Below are 17,039 nucleotides of genomic sequence, written 5' to 3' on the forward strand. Positions count from 1 at the left end.
CATAAACTACATCTACCTGGTGCTCCTTTGTTACTAACGTTAACCCCACTTAGTAAATACTGGTACAGTTACGTGTTGGTGCAGTCCGTGTTGGTACAGGGAACCTGTTGGCATAGGTACTTGTTTCTACAGGTGCGCGTTGGCACATTTACACCAAATCTGATGGTGAAACCCTGCAGGTTGGTGCAGCGGTGTGGGAGTCACTCCCTGGTCCGTGTGTGTGACGTGTTGGGTCAACCCTAATCCTCAGTTTGCTGAAAGACAAACATGCTATTGATATAGCATCCCTAGTAGATGAGGACAAGTGGTTACTAACAGGACCAACTTGCTAGTAAGGGAACAATTTCTGATACTAGTATGTTGGTCCTGCTAGTAATCATTTGTATTATACATGGAGTGGTTTATGAAAACCGTCGGAACCGTTCGGTCCGACTGTCTCAGTTCGGTTTGCGTATGATGGATAGACATAGCAGTTCATCACTTCATCCGCGGATGTCAAGATGAGCAACTGGAAAGCTGCTGAGATCCGGGAGATGCTAGTTCTCCTCGGTAGTGTTGTGTCGGTCGCGAACGTGTCGTTCGAATGAATGGATCTTTTCAGTAAATGAAGTGAACGGGATCACTTCATGGACTGATTCATTCCTTTCTCAGTTCAGTTGAGCTCAGCCGCAATCATGCCAGCCGGGAGTGGAACTGCTGCGACTCACTCAGAGAACTGTGAGGACGTGATTCTCGTTCGCGCTGTGATTCGTTCATGATTCGCCTACTGCCTACTGCAGGCAGAGAACTGACGCTGAGGACATGATTTTCGTGCAGGTACTGTGCTGACAGTGGCACTGTGTCACTCACCCAGCCAGGGCAGAGGAGATGATTCACGTTCAGTAACGGTACTGCTAAAATTAGCGCTGTGTTGCTAAAATCCGTGTAGCATCATGTTAAGTGATTTTACTGTGCACAGAGGACACTTTCACCGTGTAATAATTTTAGTGCATGTATACTCAGAGCAGCACTGCGTCTCCTGTGAATGATTGCGCACCGTCCCTCAGTAAGTGAACGTGAACCTCAGGGCTGAATTATTAACTGAATGACGGATCGTTTGGCTGCTTATCAGTTCAGGGAGTTGGAGAGCACTGAACGATTCAGTGAACAAATCTTTTGAACAAATCATTTTACTGAACAGATTCTAGAGATTCAGTTCAGTAAAAAGAACTGCCGTTCCCATCACTACTCCTCGCTTGTTGTTGTAGCAGCAAGCTACTTTCAAATTAAAAGTCCCCCGCTAGGAACCCAGTTCTAAACTTCAATGGGGTGCAATGTAAAGCTCTTATTTTGAAGAGAAATTCGACACGCTTCCTGTGAAGGCAGGAACACACAGGCCCAACCGTTGGACGTCTGAAGCATTTGGAGAGACTCGGATGAGGTCGGGAACATTTCTGTTTGGTGTGTTGAGCTGCGTTGGAAGCTTTCGGAGCCGTGCGGACGTTGTCTGCTCAGACAAAGCATGCGAAGTCTCAGGAGGAGGGTCGTCGGACGTCTGAGCTATTGGATTCTCTGATTGGCGGTGTGCTAATGAATCAGCACGATGTGTGGGAGGGTTGGAATACTGTGTGCACACTGGTTTTCTACGCACTCCGTTCCGACATTCCCCGTTGTCATGCTTTGCAGTACCGGCATGAGACTAGTTGTTATGTCCGTTCAGGATGAATTAATTGTTAGTTTGGTAATGCCTCGCTGCATGTTTAGTATGCAGCTGTTTTTATCTGAAATAGTTCAGTTTCGTTTTGATCGAAAACAAAGAGAGTTGAGTGCATAAGCCTCGTTTACAGCTCACAACACAAGCGCCACCCGCTTAGTGCATCTCGTGCAAGCGCAGAACGTACACGCTACTGTGGAGTAGGCAGCACGTCGAAGTGACGTGTTTCAGTGCAACCTTACTGCTGAACGGGTCAGACAAAAAGGCAACTAAAAAACACATAGGTTCGAACCATTTGAATATCTATATTTGCCCATTATGTCAGTAACAGGAGGACAAACTAATACGAGACATAACTACTTGTATAGGTATTTTTGGGATACGGTACCTCGGTTCCAATTCTTGACAAATCTCTCTGAAGCCTGTGCCATCAACAATACTGATCGACCTCACGTCCATGCATATAAACGAAGCAAGTCTCTTGGTGCAGCCTCTTGTCGTGCTACAGACAAAGAGCTTGTGGCGGGCGGTGAAAAATATGAGTGGAGATGTGACTGTTCAGTTGCAGTTCCAGACATAATGGCGTGCTCATTTGGGTGCACATTTTCGAGATGTGCCCTCATGTTGCTGGTGGTGGAATGGTTAGCTATCTGTGGCTTACACTGCTTGCATACAACTTTATCTCCAGGCTCCGCATTTTTCCCCTCTGCTGACCAGAATCCGATGTATTTCCAAACGGGGCTTTTTAGGTTGCTTGGAGTCCAAACCACTCTCTCTGCTCCCAAGTTGGGCTCTGAACTTTCTGCCATTACGTTTTTCTCTCTGCCATCTGCATCTGCCTTGGTTTTTGTCATGTCCCACTTTTAGCAGTGAGTGACGCTGTGCAGGTGCGACTCCTGTGACCTGTCCCTGACCCGTCATGCCGTGCGCCCATTTGCAAAGCAGCCGCCGATGTGTTTTTTTCCACAGTCGAATATTAACCCTTAGGAGTCCAGGGTATAATTGGCCGTTTTTGACTATTTTTGATTTTACCATTATATGTCACCTTAAAATCTACTTATCTTGCCTTGTTTGGTGTCATTATTTTCAGCACAACCTCACATGTGTGACTGTACAGTTATTTTTTTCATTTTGACACCCTGTATTAACACAATGGACCGAGTAGAAAACCACAAATATGTTTAATGAACCAATTTTATTTCTTTGAATGCAAATACAAATTGTTTGCTAAAATTGTGCATAAGTATTTGAAATTTACAAAGTTATAAGTAAGTATTTACATTTAGATGCAGGCAGTGCCTCAAGCTCAGGGCTTCTCAGCTCTCCTGCCTGTTCCACATTCAGCAGTCTCCTCATTGTTTTGACTCACAAAACAAAAAAATGACTACACTACACACTAAACACTATATGACACACTAATTACACACTCCAAACACGCTATATGTCACAAATCTCTCAACTCTCACAACTCGCCACCCCATCGCTGTCTCTGTCTGCCGTCTGTATCTCTGTCACCGTCCCTCTCACAGCTTCCCCTGTTCCTCAGCAACCAAATCACATGATTTATCATATAATTTTGTGATTGGTTGGTGTGGTGCCTTTTTACAGCAACAGGAATGTGTTTTTTTTTTGCTTGTAAACACTTCCTGCTTGCAGACACTTTCGCGAGAGCAGCCCGTTTTTATCGCTTCATCCTGCATCAAACGCGCAGCAAACATGACGGCAATGTTGGCGAAAAAACGTGGCGGACATTATTGATCATAACTCCGGTTTTACGTGGCCTATCAACACAGTTTAAAAAGTTGTATATTGTTTGAAGGCCGCGCCAATACATACAGTCAGAACCAAGACTCACCTAGGCTCCGTCTCGGTGCTACGTCATCTTAAATCAGTCTCGTGATTTGGTCACGCCGGCGTGATCGCCGACTCTTAAGGGTTCATTTTCACAATCGAATCTCCGTTTTTTTTTTAAATACTCGAATATATATATTCGAATTTAGAATATTCGAATTTAGAATATTCTGACACCCGGAGATTATGTAATTATTTAATTTAGAGAGAAAAACTTAACTTTGTAACTTTCCAGGATGTTCAGTGGGTCAGGATCGCAATCACTACACATTATAACAGCATCCATTCAATTATAAACGGTCCGGATTTTGATTGACAGGGAGGACACCTGGGAAACACCTTGAAAACACACAGACGTCATCATCATGACGTGTACTGTCGCGCCTCTTTAGGAGCTGCAGCGTTGGCTTTCTGTGTGAATTACACAGTGGTTCATCTTTAAAGGTCCCCTATTATACTGTTTTTCATCAATTTCACAAAGCTGTCAGAGGTCCAACAGCTCTGTATTCAACATGCCCCAAACCCATTGGTGGTCCTGAATTTCAGCTGTCTAAAAGTCAGCTGCTGAGAGCAGGCTGTTTCTGTGCCTGCACCTTTACATACTAATGGGCTCTGTCTGTCAACAACAGAGCAATTTGCATGTCTAACTCGGAACTCTTACCGCTGGACACACCGAACTTCACCTCGGGGATGAACGCCCCCCTCTCAGATATCTCCTATCACTGTGCAGAGGAGGCCGGCCTATGTAAATGACAGCTCCTTTCGTTACATAACGAAAGGAGCTGAATCTGAACAGCCTGTAGGAGCGCCCTGTTACCATTGGGTGGGCTGCAGAGACCATGCAGGAATCCCTTATTTTCCTATTCCTATTCTGGGAGTTGGCAGGCTCAGGGAGGACCAGCTTATTTATGTAGAGACCAGAGAAAAGGTGTTTTTCATAATACGGGACCTTTAAGGCGGAGATGCTTTGCTCTGTGTGATTCACCAGAGGTGGAGAACTGGCAAACTGCTGCTGCACAGATAATGCGGCGTTGCTGTGTGAAAAGGGCTACTGATCAGAAAGTGATGTTATGTAGGTTTGTTCATGAATGTGAAATGACTCCAGCTGATCATAAATCGAACTCTTATCAATTTTATTTTTATGGAGGAAATACAATACAGATTATATAGATAAAGATTTAACCATTGATTGGTTTATTTATTAAACAGAAAGGGAATATGTTGTATTGTGTTTTGATAAGATTTGATTAATTGTTTATCTGAGTAAACTGTGTGTGTGTGTTAGTGTGTTGGCTGTAAATGCTGACATGGGATTGGCCCACTGCTCAATGAGGATGTGACTGTTTTAATAAGTCTCTGCTATTGTGTGGGGCGAGAGACATTCAGACTGGAGAGAGAGAGAGAGAGAGAGAGAAAGATTCAGACTGACGAGAGAGAGAGAGACATTCAGACTGAAGAGAGAGAGAGCGAGAGAGAAAGATTCAGACTGATGAGAGAGAGAGAGACATTCAGACTGAAGAGAGAGGGACAGTAGCTCCATTCACACTGCCATTGGCATGCGGGGTTCCTGCGCCAATTCTCCGCCTCGTCCTCTGTGTGAAAGTTTCAGATGCAGTGCGGAGCGAGGGCATGTCGGTCTGATAACTGCACAGGTCCTTCACTCAACTAGATACAGAGAAATGTCCCACAAAGCAACGTTACAGGACCAAACAACAGTAACGTAGTAACTATAACTGTCTTTGGCAACTTACATGAGGAAAAAGATTAAATTAAAAGCCCCCCACGAAGAACCCAGTTCTAAACTCCAATGGGGTGCAATGTAAATCTCTTATTTTGAAGACAAATTGGTTGTCACTGTTCACGGCCCAGCTTCGCGCTTCACATCACATGTTTACGCCTACCTCAGAGGCGGCTTTTAGATAAGGAGGAATATTACACCTCGGTTTTAGGAAGACAGGCCGGCATATTGCTGCCCTTACCTTGGAGCAAATGTGCCGCCTTTTCTATCTAAAAATGGCTAGTGAGTGAGTCAGACAGCGTCCAGTTTACTGATGGTGATTATTTTTTTTTGGTAATTTAATTTTTTATTTGGTTTGGGTTAGGGTATATATATATATATACACTATATTACCAAAAGTATTCGCTCACCCATTCAAATGATCAGAATCAGGTGTTCTAATCACTTGGCCTGGCCCCAGGTGTATAAATTCAAGCACTCAGGCATGCAGACTGTGAAACAAGACATTTGTGAAAGAATGGGCCGCTCTCAGGAGCTCAGTGAATTCCAGCGTGGAATTGTCATAGGATGCCACTTGTGCAACAAATCCAGTCGTGAAATTTCCTCGCTCCTAAATATTCCACAGTCAACTGTCAGCTCTATTATAACAAAATGGAAGCGTTTGGGAACAACAGCAACTCAGCCACGAAGTGGTAGGCCACGTAAAGTGACGGAGAGGGGTCAGCGGATGCTGACGCGCATAGTGCAAAGAGGTCGCCGACTTTCTGCACAGTCAATTGCTAGAGAGCTACAAACTTCATGTGACCTTCAGATTAGCCCAAGTACAGTACGCAGAGAGCTTCATGGAATGGGTTTCCATGGCCGAGCAGCTGCAGCCAAGCCACACATCACCAAGTGCAATGCAAGGCGTCGGATGCAATGGTGTAAAGCACGCCGTCACTGGCCTCTAGAGCAGTGGAGACGCGTTCTCTGGAGTGATGAATCACGCTTTTCCATCTGGCAATCTGATGGACGAGTCTGGGTTTGGAGGTTGCCAGGAGAACGGTACATTTCAGATTGCATTGTGCCAACTGTGAAATTTGGTGGAGGAGGAATTATGGTATGGGGTTGTTTTTCAGGAGCTGGGCTTGGCCCCTTAGTTCCAGTGAAAGGAACATTGAATGCTTCAGGATACCAAAACATTTTGGACAATTCCATGCTCCCAACCTTGTGGGAACAGTTTGGAGCGGGCCCCTTCCTCTTCCAACATGACTGTGCACCAGTGCACAAAGCAAGGTCCATAAAGACGTGGATGACAGAGTCTGGTGTGGATGAACTTGACTGGCCTGCACAGAGTCCTGACCTGAACCCGATAGAACACCTTTGGGATGAATTAGAGCGGAGACTGAGAGCCAGGCCTTCTCGACCAACATCAGTGTGTGACCTCACCAATGCGCTTTTGGAAGAATGGTCAAAAATTCCTATAAACACTCTCCTCAACCTTGTGGACAGTCTTCCCAGAAGAGTTGAAGCTGTAATAGCTGCAAAAGGTGGACCGACATCATATTGAATTCTATGAGTTAGGAATGGGATGGCACTTCAGTTCATAGAATGAGTAAAGGCAGGTGAGCGAATACTTTTGGTAATATAGTGTATATATATATATGTATGTATGTATGTATGTGTATATATATATATATATGTATATATATATATATATATATGTATGTATGTATGTATATATGTATGTATGTGTGTGTGTATATATATATATATATATATATATATATATATATATATATATATATATATATATATATATATATATATATATATGTATATATGTATATGTATATGTGTGTGTATATATGTGTGTGTGTATATATATATATATATATATATATATATATATATATATATAATATATATATATATATGTATATGTATGTATATATGTATATATAGATATGTATGTATATGTATGTATATGTATATATAGATATGTATATATATGTATATATAAAAATGTATATATAAATATGTATATGTATATATATGTATATATAAATATGTATATGTGTATATATATGTATATGTATATGTGTATATATATATATATATATGTATATATGTGTATATATATGTATATGTATATGTGTATATATATATATATATATATATATATGTATATATGTATATATATATGTATATGTATATATATATATATATATATATATGTATATGTATGTATATGTATATGTATGTATATGTATGTATATATATATGTATGTATATATATGTATGTATATATATATATATATGTATGTATGTGTAAAATATATATTATATAATATATATATATATATATATATATATATATATATATATATATGTATATATATATATATATATATATACATACAAACATACAAACAAATACACTCACATGTATATGCACATACATGGATGATAAATAGACTTAGCACTCATAGTAACATCTCTATCTCTACAACATCCCCACAATACCATAGGCAAAGAGATAGAGAGGCAAAGAGATCTTCATATGATACTATCTCTGACATGAGCTGTAACCATTGTCTAAATTCTGGAGGGGATGTACTTTTCCACAGCCTCAAAATCAATCTCGTAGCTGTCACAGCCCCCACCTTTATCACTGTAAGGTCATATTTTGATGCTTGTGGCAGCTCTGTATGGTCCCCTAAAAGGCACAACCTAGGAGATTTCGGTATTGTCATACTCTTCGCTTTCTCCATATGTTCTATGACTTTTTCCCAAAACGGCTTAACCAACTTACATTCCCAAAGTGCATGTACAAATGTTCCTGTTTCTGTATGGCATTTTCAACATAAATGATTGGCCAAAATACCCATTCTGTATAGTTTAGAAGGTGTGAAGTAAAATCTGTGTATTAATTTATATTGAATAAACTTTCCCCTGGCCTCCCATATACCTTTTCCTGTGTTTGCCAAGATTTTTGACCATTCCTCCTCACTAACTTCTCATTCCAAGTCTTTTTCCTACACTAGTTTTAAGTTATTACACGGATCTCTCGATTGCCCAATAAAGAATTTGTAGAATCCTGATGGTCTGTGTGCTGTGCATGGTAAGTCCAGAAAGTCCATGATTGGGTTTTTCTCCAGATTGAATTTACCTTTAGTAATGCAGTTTCTGATTTGTAAATATTTCCAAAGGTTTCCTTTGCGTTCCAGCTCAGATTTTTGCAACAGCTCTGAGAAAGATATAACATGTCCATCTAAGTACAAATCACTTATTTTATGAATCCCTTTTTGAAGCCATTGGTCCCAGTAAATAGTCTTTTTTCCAATCCGTATTTCTGGGTTGTGCCATGGGGAGGCATAGGGTTGTCTTAAGTGTGGCACTTTGTACATCCTGTGTACTTCCCTCCAAACTGTTTGGGAATGAGCTATTACTGGGTTAGAGGAACAGGTACCCCCATCAGTCCTTGACCTTTGTGAGAGAGTGTCCACAAATGTAAATGGAGCAACCAGCTCCTGCTCCATCTTTATGCAGCTTTTTCCTGTGTTTGCTCCTCTCCAGTGCTCACTCAGCATAGCCATTTCAAAAGCCATATTGTATAACCTTACATTGGGGAGGCCTAAGCCCCCTACATCTCCAGATGACCACATTTTCTTGATGTTGATTCTGGGCCTTTTCTTATCCCAAAGAAATGTTTTTACTATGTTATCAAATGTCTTGAACAGTATGTCTAAAGGTAACATCATGGAAACATAATTGAATTGTGGGACAACAACCATTTTTATCACATTCACTTTCCCCCATAGAGTAAGCTTTAATTTACCCCACTTTTCTAAATTTGTTTTTATCTTCTGTAGGAGTGGTTCAAAATTAAGAGCACTATTTCCTCCAAGTTTGGAGTTAAATGAATCCCAAGGTATTTCATGCCTGTAGGCACCCATTTGAAATTAAACACAGTAATGTCATTTGAGTGACATTTTTGATTCTTGATATTGGCATGCCTTCAGATTTATGCCAGTTTATTTTATATCCTGATAATTTTGAGTAAGAGTTAATGCATTCAAGTAACACTGGCAAAGAGTGAGCCGGCTCTGCTATTACTGCCAAGATGTCATCTGCATACATAAATAACCTGTGTTCTCTGCCACCTGCATGTACTCCCTTAATTCTTTCTTCTGCTCTAATTGCCAGAGCTAGTGGCTCTAAAGCTCAAGTGAATAAGAGGGGTGATGGGGAGCAGCCCTGTCTCGTTCCCCTTGATAGGCCAAATAAGTTAGATATCACACCATTTGTAAGAACAGCTGCTCTTGGATTTGAGTAGAGCACTTTAACCCAGTGGCAAAAACCAGGCCCAAATTCAAATTTAGAGAGAGCTGCCATAAGGAAGCCCCACTCTACCCGGTCAAATGCCTTCTCGGCATCTAGTGAGAGGGCCATAACCGGTATAGGATTAGTGCGATTTATATGTACAAGATGCATGAGTCTTCGCATATTATCCATTGATGATCTCTGCTTGATGAAGCCTACTTTGTCACCATTTATGACATTAGGTAACACCCGTTCCAATCTTGATGCTAGAGTCTTAGTCAATATCTTAAGGTCAACCCCAAGTAGACTCACAGGTCTAAAGTTAGTTGGTTATGATGTATCTCTATCTTTCTTCGGGATAAGAGTGATTAAGGCATCATTGAATGTGCTGGGCAGAGAGCCCCTCTCAAATGCCTCCAGGTAGACCTTATGCAAAATAGGGGCCAGGATATCAACATATTTTTTATAATATTCAATTGGGAAGCTGTCCAATCCAGGCGACTTCCCATTTTTCATTGACTGTATGGTTGCTCTTATCTCATCCTCCGTTAGAGGAGCATCCAGCATCGTTCTTTGCTCCTCAGAAATATTAGGCATCTGGAGGCTTGAAAAAAACTTCTCTATTTCCTCTGTGCTAGGAGTGCAGTCAGATGTATATAATTCTTTGTAAATCAAATACCTTATTAATTACTTTTGAGGAGGTCACTACTCCATTTGCTCTCTTAATCAATGGGATGTTGTTAGAAATGTCCTGATGTTTTAATTGCCTGGCTAACAGTCTACCACCCTTTTCCCCTCCTTCATAAAAAGTAGATTTCAGTCTAAATAAAGCATATTCTGCTTTTTTATTAAATATTTCATGTAACTGATATTTATGATTACTGATGGTTTGATATATCTCCTCTGTATTATGAATTGCCTCTGATGGTGATTATTAATTATGTAACTTAGCGTGAAGAATGTAACTGTCACTTTCCAGGATATTTGATGGGTCAGGATCTCAGTCACTACACATTATAACAGCATCCATACCGTCCGTGGGTTTAGATTGACAGTGAGGACACCAGGGAAACACCAACGTCATCAACATGATGTGTCATGTTCATGGGTTAGGGTTCAAAAAGAGGAGGCGTGGGTGAAAGTCGACGTTGAAAGAGCGGGTTGAGAAATAGCGGTTCAAAAAAGGAGCGGGCAAGCCCGTTGCCTTTTTTTTACCAAGAGAGGCAAATGAAGCGAATTATGCAAATGAAGCGAATAGTCCAAAATGATCAAACGGCGCCATGGAAGCGTCAAAGCGATTGTATTCGCATCTGTCGCGTTCGTTCTGAAAGCTCCTATAATGCAGAGACGCTGTTGAGAGAGAGAGAGGTAGAGAGAGAGAGAGACCTTCACACTGAAGAGTGATGCAGTGTTTCACTCTTTAGTATTTTTCATATGCATCATTATTTGTTAATGCTTAAATTGTTTTTCATAAACTAACATGAGTTCTGCTACTTTCATTAGAAAAGTAGGATTTATGCATTTAGAATTTATGTTAACCTTCCTTTATGGCTAACATTATTAAGGCTAACATTATTTTCTATCAGTTTTGTTGTGTTGAAGCTTTTTATGCTTCCAAAAGTTTTCTTGAGTATACTTTAGTATTAATGCCAACATTAAATTGACATTAGTTTTTAAATATTTAGTTTTTATATCAGGTTAATATTGTTATTTGGTGATTAGTTTTTTTCTTATGTTACTTATTAATGATTTTGTTTATGCTAACACTGATTTTTATCATGAACTGACCATCAGATATGTAGAAGACTCTCAGTGTCTGTGTCTGTGTGTGTTTGAGTAACCTGGTCAGTCTGCCTGCAGTAGCAGCTGCAAAGCATGCTGGGAGGACTAGGAGGAGGGAAAAGTAGGTCCCCCTCCCTCATCCTCCTCCTGCCCCTCCCCTCCCCCTCTCTCTGTCTCTGCCTCCTGATTGGCTGCTTGTTCGCCCAGCTGACTCCTCTCTGTCAGACACAGAGAGAGAGAGAGAGAGAGAGAGAGGGAGGGTGATGGAGGCTACAGCGATGGGGTGAGCTGCCATTTTCTCTTTCTTTATCCACAATGTATTCATCCTTTCTTTATCCTTTATCCATCCTCTGTCTTCTGTCTCTGTTTTTATTCTGTGTCACATCACTGAGAGACAGAAAGGGGGAGAGGAGAGGGGGATGAGGGGGAGGATGAAGGGAGGAGGAGGCAGAGAGGAGGATAGAGGTTGTTTTTTTCTTCCTTCATTGTCTGTTTTCCTCTTCTTGCTTTTTCCTCTTCTGCATTAAAATCATTTTGTTTTCTGTGATGGAGAGAGGAGGAGAGAAGAGAGGGAGGAGCGGAGAGAGGGAGATGAGGGGGGGTGGGGGAGGGTGCTCGGTGGTTGATGGAGAGAGGAGAGAGGAGGGAGAGAAAATGGCCGACTGGTGATGGTGGATGAAGACAGAGGGATGAAATCAAAAAATAAAGAAGATGAGAGGAGAGGGCGGATTCTGTCAGCTGAAGCTGGACTGATCACTGTATTGATCAGTGATCACAATATGACTGATTGATGTTGCAGAGAATGTTAAACAGGCAGACATGAGGATGTGTGTACTTTTAGCACTGCAGTACTGCTGTAGTACTGTGTTACTGTAGTAGTACTGCATTACTGCTGAAATACTGTGTTACTGTAGTAGTACTGCAGTACTGCTGTAGTACTGTGTTACTGTAGTAGTACTGCAGTAGTGCTCTAGTACTGTGTTACTGTAGTGGTGCTGCAGTACTGCTGTAGATCAGATTGAGTTGATGACTGTGACGTCTTCATGTCGTGTTTTTGTCATTTCACAAAGAGAGTAAGATTCCAAAGGTGAAAACTGAAACCATTAATTGATTTTCTGATTAGGGTCCTGATTGTCTTTCTCAGTTGACGTTTTCATGAAGTAACAAATTGTTCCAGCTGTGATTATATGATTAAAATATAAATCCTCACAGTGAAAAGAGATCCGAGCGAAAACGGGTTTAGACACAAAAATGTGTGTTGGCACTTAAATCTGTTGTTAACATGTATTTATGCTGTAAAACAGGACACACGTCTGTTAAAGTAAAGCTGCAAAAACTGATGTTTTTCATCGTTGTGAGCAGAAACCGTGAACACGTCAGCAGATCACTTCCTTGGCAGTTACAGATCAACATGATCAACATGTGTTCAGCTTGTTTGTGTCTCCTCGTCAATCAAAATGTTTCAGCTCGGTTTGGTTTCCACCAACTCTTGAAAGAAATGTCGGCCTCTTTAGCTGCTGAACGTTCACAAGCTCATCAATCAATCAATTGCCAAAATTGAAATAGGCCAACATTTAAGTAATTAAGTATTTCACATCTGTTCCTTCTCAGGTCTTTGATATCTTATAAGAGTTAAAAAGTGAAAGTTTTAAAAATCAGATTACTGAATTATGGATGAAGGGTTAAGGTGACATTACAGAGAAGGTAATTAAACTAATTGCTCTGGATAACCAGTTCACCTCCGTGGTAGAATTTAGATTCTCTGCTCGAGCAGACCCAGGTCACTCAAAATAGTGACTGTATTTCCAGCTCGAAAATGCGCATCTCTCTCCTGCCTCCATTGTTTGTGTCGCTGCGTGGAGTTACACCTGAGCGTCCTCATGCTGAAAACCTGACGTGACATCACACCCGAGACACAAGAAGAAACCAAAATATATATTTTTACTAAGGAAAATGACTAATAATAATAATAATAATAATAATAATAATAATAATAATAATAATAGTTCGGTGGGTAGAGCGGGTCGACTAGTGATCGGAAGGTTGCAGGTTCGAATCCCGGCCCCCTTGGAACTGAGCCAGCTGTTGAAGTATGCAGATTGAGCAAGATACTGAATCCCAAAATTGCTCCTGATATGCAGTTGGCACCTTGTGTGGTAGCCTCTGCCATGAGCTGGCGACTCATCCATGCCTTCATAGTAATAGTAATGCACAGTGACTTGAATAAGCAAAAAGCCCTTTAATCTGATTACTGGTTCGGAAATATTAAGGAAATATTAACTAGATTACCTGTTACTGAAAAAAGTGGTTACCGGCATCACTGATTGTGTAGCATAAGTGCAACATGGAGCTTGAAGATATGAAGAAAGCAATAAAAACATGAGAATTATCTTTTGAGTAAATTTGGAGGAAAGTCGGAGGTATGGAGCCATTTTAAACAAGTCGTGGGCAGTGACAACATGTCGGGTTTGTTGAGTTTGTTAGGTGTTGCACTTGTTGCATTATTCATTAAGATAATTCTTAATAGATTTCTGTAGTTCAAACAACTTAACGTCATAACATCAGTTGTAACAGCCCACATATTAAAAAATTGTCTGGTTTAAATCAGGCTCGGGCTCATAATTACAGTTAATGGGCCGGGCCGGGCTGGGCCGGGCTTGGACACAACAGGCTCAGGTCGGGTCAGGCATGATCTTTTGGGCCCGATCTGAGCTCATCTCTGTGGTAGAGAATCAGGGTTTTCTTCATCACCTGGTGTTTGTGAACTCCCCAGTATGCCCTGCCATCTTGCCATATATAGACTTTGTTTCAACAAAATGAAAACAACAACCATGAGCTCTATGAACCCATTCAGTCTGGTATCAGGGCACGCCATAGCACAGAAACTGCCCTCATCAAGATCACCAACGACCATCTCATCACTGCAGATTCTGGCCACATCAGTATTCTGATCTTCCTGGACCTCTCAGCCTTCGACGCAATCTCCCTCACCATTCTCCTTACATGCCTCTCTGAGTACCTTGGCCTCACCGGTACAGCACTCCCCTAGTTCCAGTCCTATTTAACAAACAGGAAACAGTTTGTCACCGTTGGAGACTCCAGTTCTACCCCCACAGTCACTTTATTTACTTTTTAAGAAAAATTGACATTTATTATACAGTATGCAAAGTAGTAAACCGTTTCAGTCAAAATTTCCAATAAAAATAAATAAAATTACTTAAAACTTAACATTTCCTGAGACATAAAATTAAATAAAATTGTTTCCCACTTATTTTTTCTAAGTATCAAAAATGAAATAAAAAATACAGATTCTTAAACACAGCGTTTAGATTGTGCAACTTCACATTCAGAATCAGAACCAATACGTTTCAACAGAAATGCTTGGCTGTGGACTGGGACTTGGAACAAGAGTCTAACACCCCCTTTACAGTCTCTTTGGACTTGTGTGTGCAAGCCATTAGGAGCACATGGTTGCAGTGAAGGGAGGTGAGCATATCTACATGCTCAGGGCTGAGGCTTGCCCTCTTTTTTTTTTTTTTTTGAAGCAATGTTACCTGCTGCTGAAAACCAATGCGCTGATGGTGTGGATGTGGCCGGAATACACAACAGGGACTTTGCCAGCCTCGCCAGTGTTGGATAGTGTGGTGGATTTGCTTTCCACCATGCCAGCAGATTATTCTTCTTGGGCAGGGGCTCTTCTCCAAAATACATCTAGACCTGTAGTATAGTTTGACAACAAATAACAAACTATCAAAAATGGGTTTTGTTTATTCATATTTTGTAATTTGTATTTTCTGTTTCAGTGGTACACTTTAAATTATGTGTACTGCCTTATTGTGGAAATTGTTAAAGAAAACCAAAAATAAAACGTTATTTGTACTCACCTCCTTCTGTACAGCTCCATTTGACAGCTGCTCCTCATCTTGTTCTTCATCACTGGTGGTGGAGTCCCAGTCAAGTCATCTTGCCACAATGTGCTGCCGGCGGGGAGTCCTCTGATGTGCTGAATGCTCCATTTCCACTTGCAGTGGGCCTCACTTGCTGTTAGGCAGCAAGTGCCGCCATGTTTTTTTACTGTGCTTTTGACACTGAATGCCTGGTCAGCAGTTAAGAACTTCAGTTTTCAAAACCTCGGATCCGTCCATCCATCCATCCATCCATCCATCCATTTTCGTCCGCTTATCCTTTGCCGGGTCACAGGGGCAGCTGTCTGAGCAGGGACACCCAGACTTCCCTCTCCCCGGACCCTTCCTCCAGCTCTTCCGGGAGGATCCCAAGGCGTTCCCAGGCTAGCTGGGTGACAGAGCAGCAGAAAGCAGGGTGATGTTTGGAGATTCAGGTTTGAACTCCGTTAAGTCTTTCCATCTTTCTGTGACCTATTCTGTCGCATGAGCCTGGAATTACTTCACAGGTGGCGACTCAAGATCTGGGTCCTGTAGTTTCTTTTAAATTTTGTGTCCAATATGTGGAAGTATAGACAGTGTGACATATTGTTGTCCACTCATAAACTTTGTGGCTGAGTTAAAGGACTCACGGACCTAGTTCAGCTCCTCAGTCAGGCTCCACTGGTCAGACTTGAGATCGAGGTAGTGTTTCCCTCTCTGGGTCACTGCTGGGTCAGACAGTGTAGCAGTCACTGGCCATCTCTGTTCTTGCAGCCTGGAGAACGTGGCATAGGTGCTGTTCCAGCGTGTGCAGACATCTTGCACCAGCATGTTCTACTTGGTATCCATTTGCATCTGCTTGACCCTCAACATTGTGCATGCCAGTTCACTCTTCTTTAAGTGTTCAACAAGGCTTCTTGCAGCAGCCACACACTTGGAGATAGCCTGTTGGCTTTTCAGAGAGTTTTGCACGACCAAGTTGAAGGTGTGTTCTGCACCTTTCGCTGATGCCCATCCATGCTTTTCATGCAACATCTTTGCTGCTGCTACGACATTAGCACCATTTTCATGGACGACGGCCTTGATTTTCTCTGGTGGAATGTTGAATTTGGCAATTATCTCCTCAATCCATTCTGCAGTATTAGCAGCTGTGTGTGGAAGTTCATAATTGGGATGGAAAGTGGAAATCATGCTCAGTGGGTGCATGTCTGGGATCAGTGTATTTAGAATGCTGTCTGTCAGTACAGTTACTTGTGCAGGGGTGCAGGCTGGTGCTTTTTGCAGAAACTTGTCCATAAGAGGCTGTTATGGTTTACTGCAAAAGAGGTGAAAATAATAATTACTTAATAGATATTTTGAAGGCTAAATGTCTTAATGCTACAATAATAATAAGCCTTACTGACCAAATATACTGCAAACTAAAATTAATAGATATGTGGTATGGTTAATCTGTTAACAGCAGATCTACACTCTCGCAACGTGTCATGTTAAGATGTAGTGGAGTAGAAATGAAAGTATTTAAAATTGGAAATGCTCAAGTGAAATAAAAATATCTAAAATTGTATTTCAGTGCTTGAGTAAGTGTACTTAGCTACTTTCCACCACTCATAATCATAATTAATAACAACAATGTTCCTTTGATTAACGCGACGTTGGTAACATTAACGTTTATCACATCATGGATTTTATGTTGAAGTAACCTTGTCTCGGGTCGACTGCTCATGTCGTCAAATGGGTGTTTTCTTTTGAGGTGCTGCAGCATTGAACTCGTGCTGTTATGGTACGC

At 41.3% G+C, this 17,039-nt stretch overlaps 1 protein-coding gene and 1 long non-coding RNA gene across 2 annotated transcripts in view; one reads left to right on the forward strand and one right to left on the reverse strand.

Annotated features, from left to right (window-relative positions):
- Positions 1-17,039, forward strand: part of apc (APC regulator of WNT signaling pathway) — a 32,766-nt gene that overhangs the window by 614 nt on the left and 15,113 nt on the right. The window lies entirely within an intron of this gene.
- Positions 14,035-15,793, reverse strand: LOC119030581. Its single transcript, XR_005078337.1, has 3 exons — positions 15,254-15,793; positions 14,924-15,086; positions 14,035-14,426 (listed from the first exon to the last, which is right to left on the reverse strand). It is a non-coding gene; the product is annotated as an uncharacterized LOC119030581 (long non-coding RNA).

This window comes from Acanthopagrus latus, chromosome 12 (assembly GCF_904848185.1).
Source record: "Acanthopagrus latus isolate v.2019 chromosome 12, fAcaLat1.1, whole genome shotgun sequence".
In the NCBI taxonomy this organism is placed as follows: Eukaryota; Metazoa; Chordata; class Actinopteri; order Spariformes; family Sparidae; genus Acanthopagrus; species Acanthopagrus latus.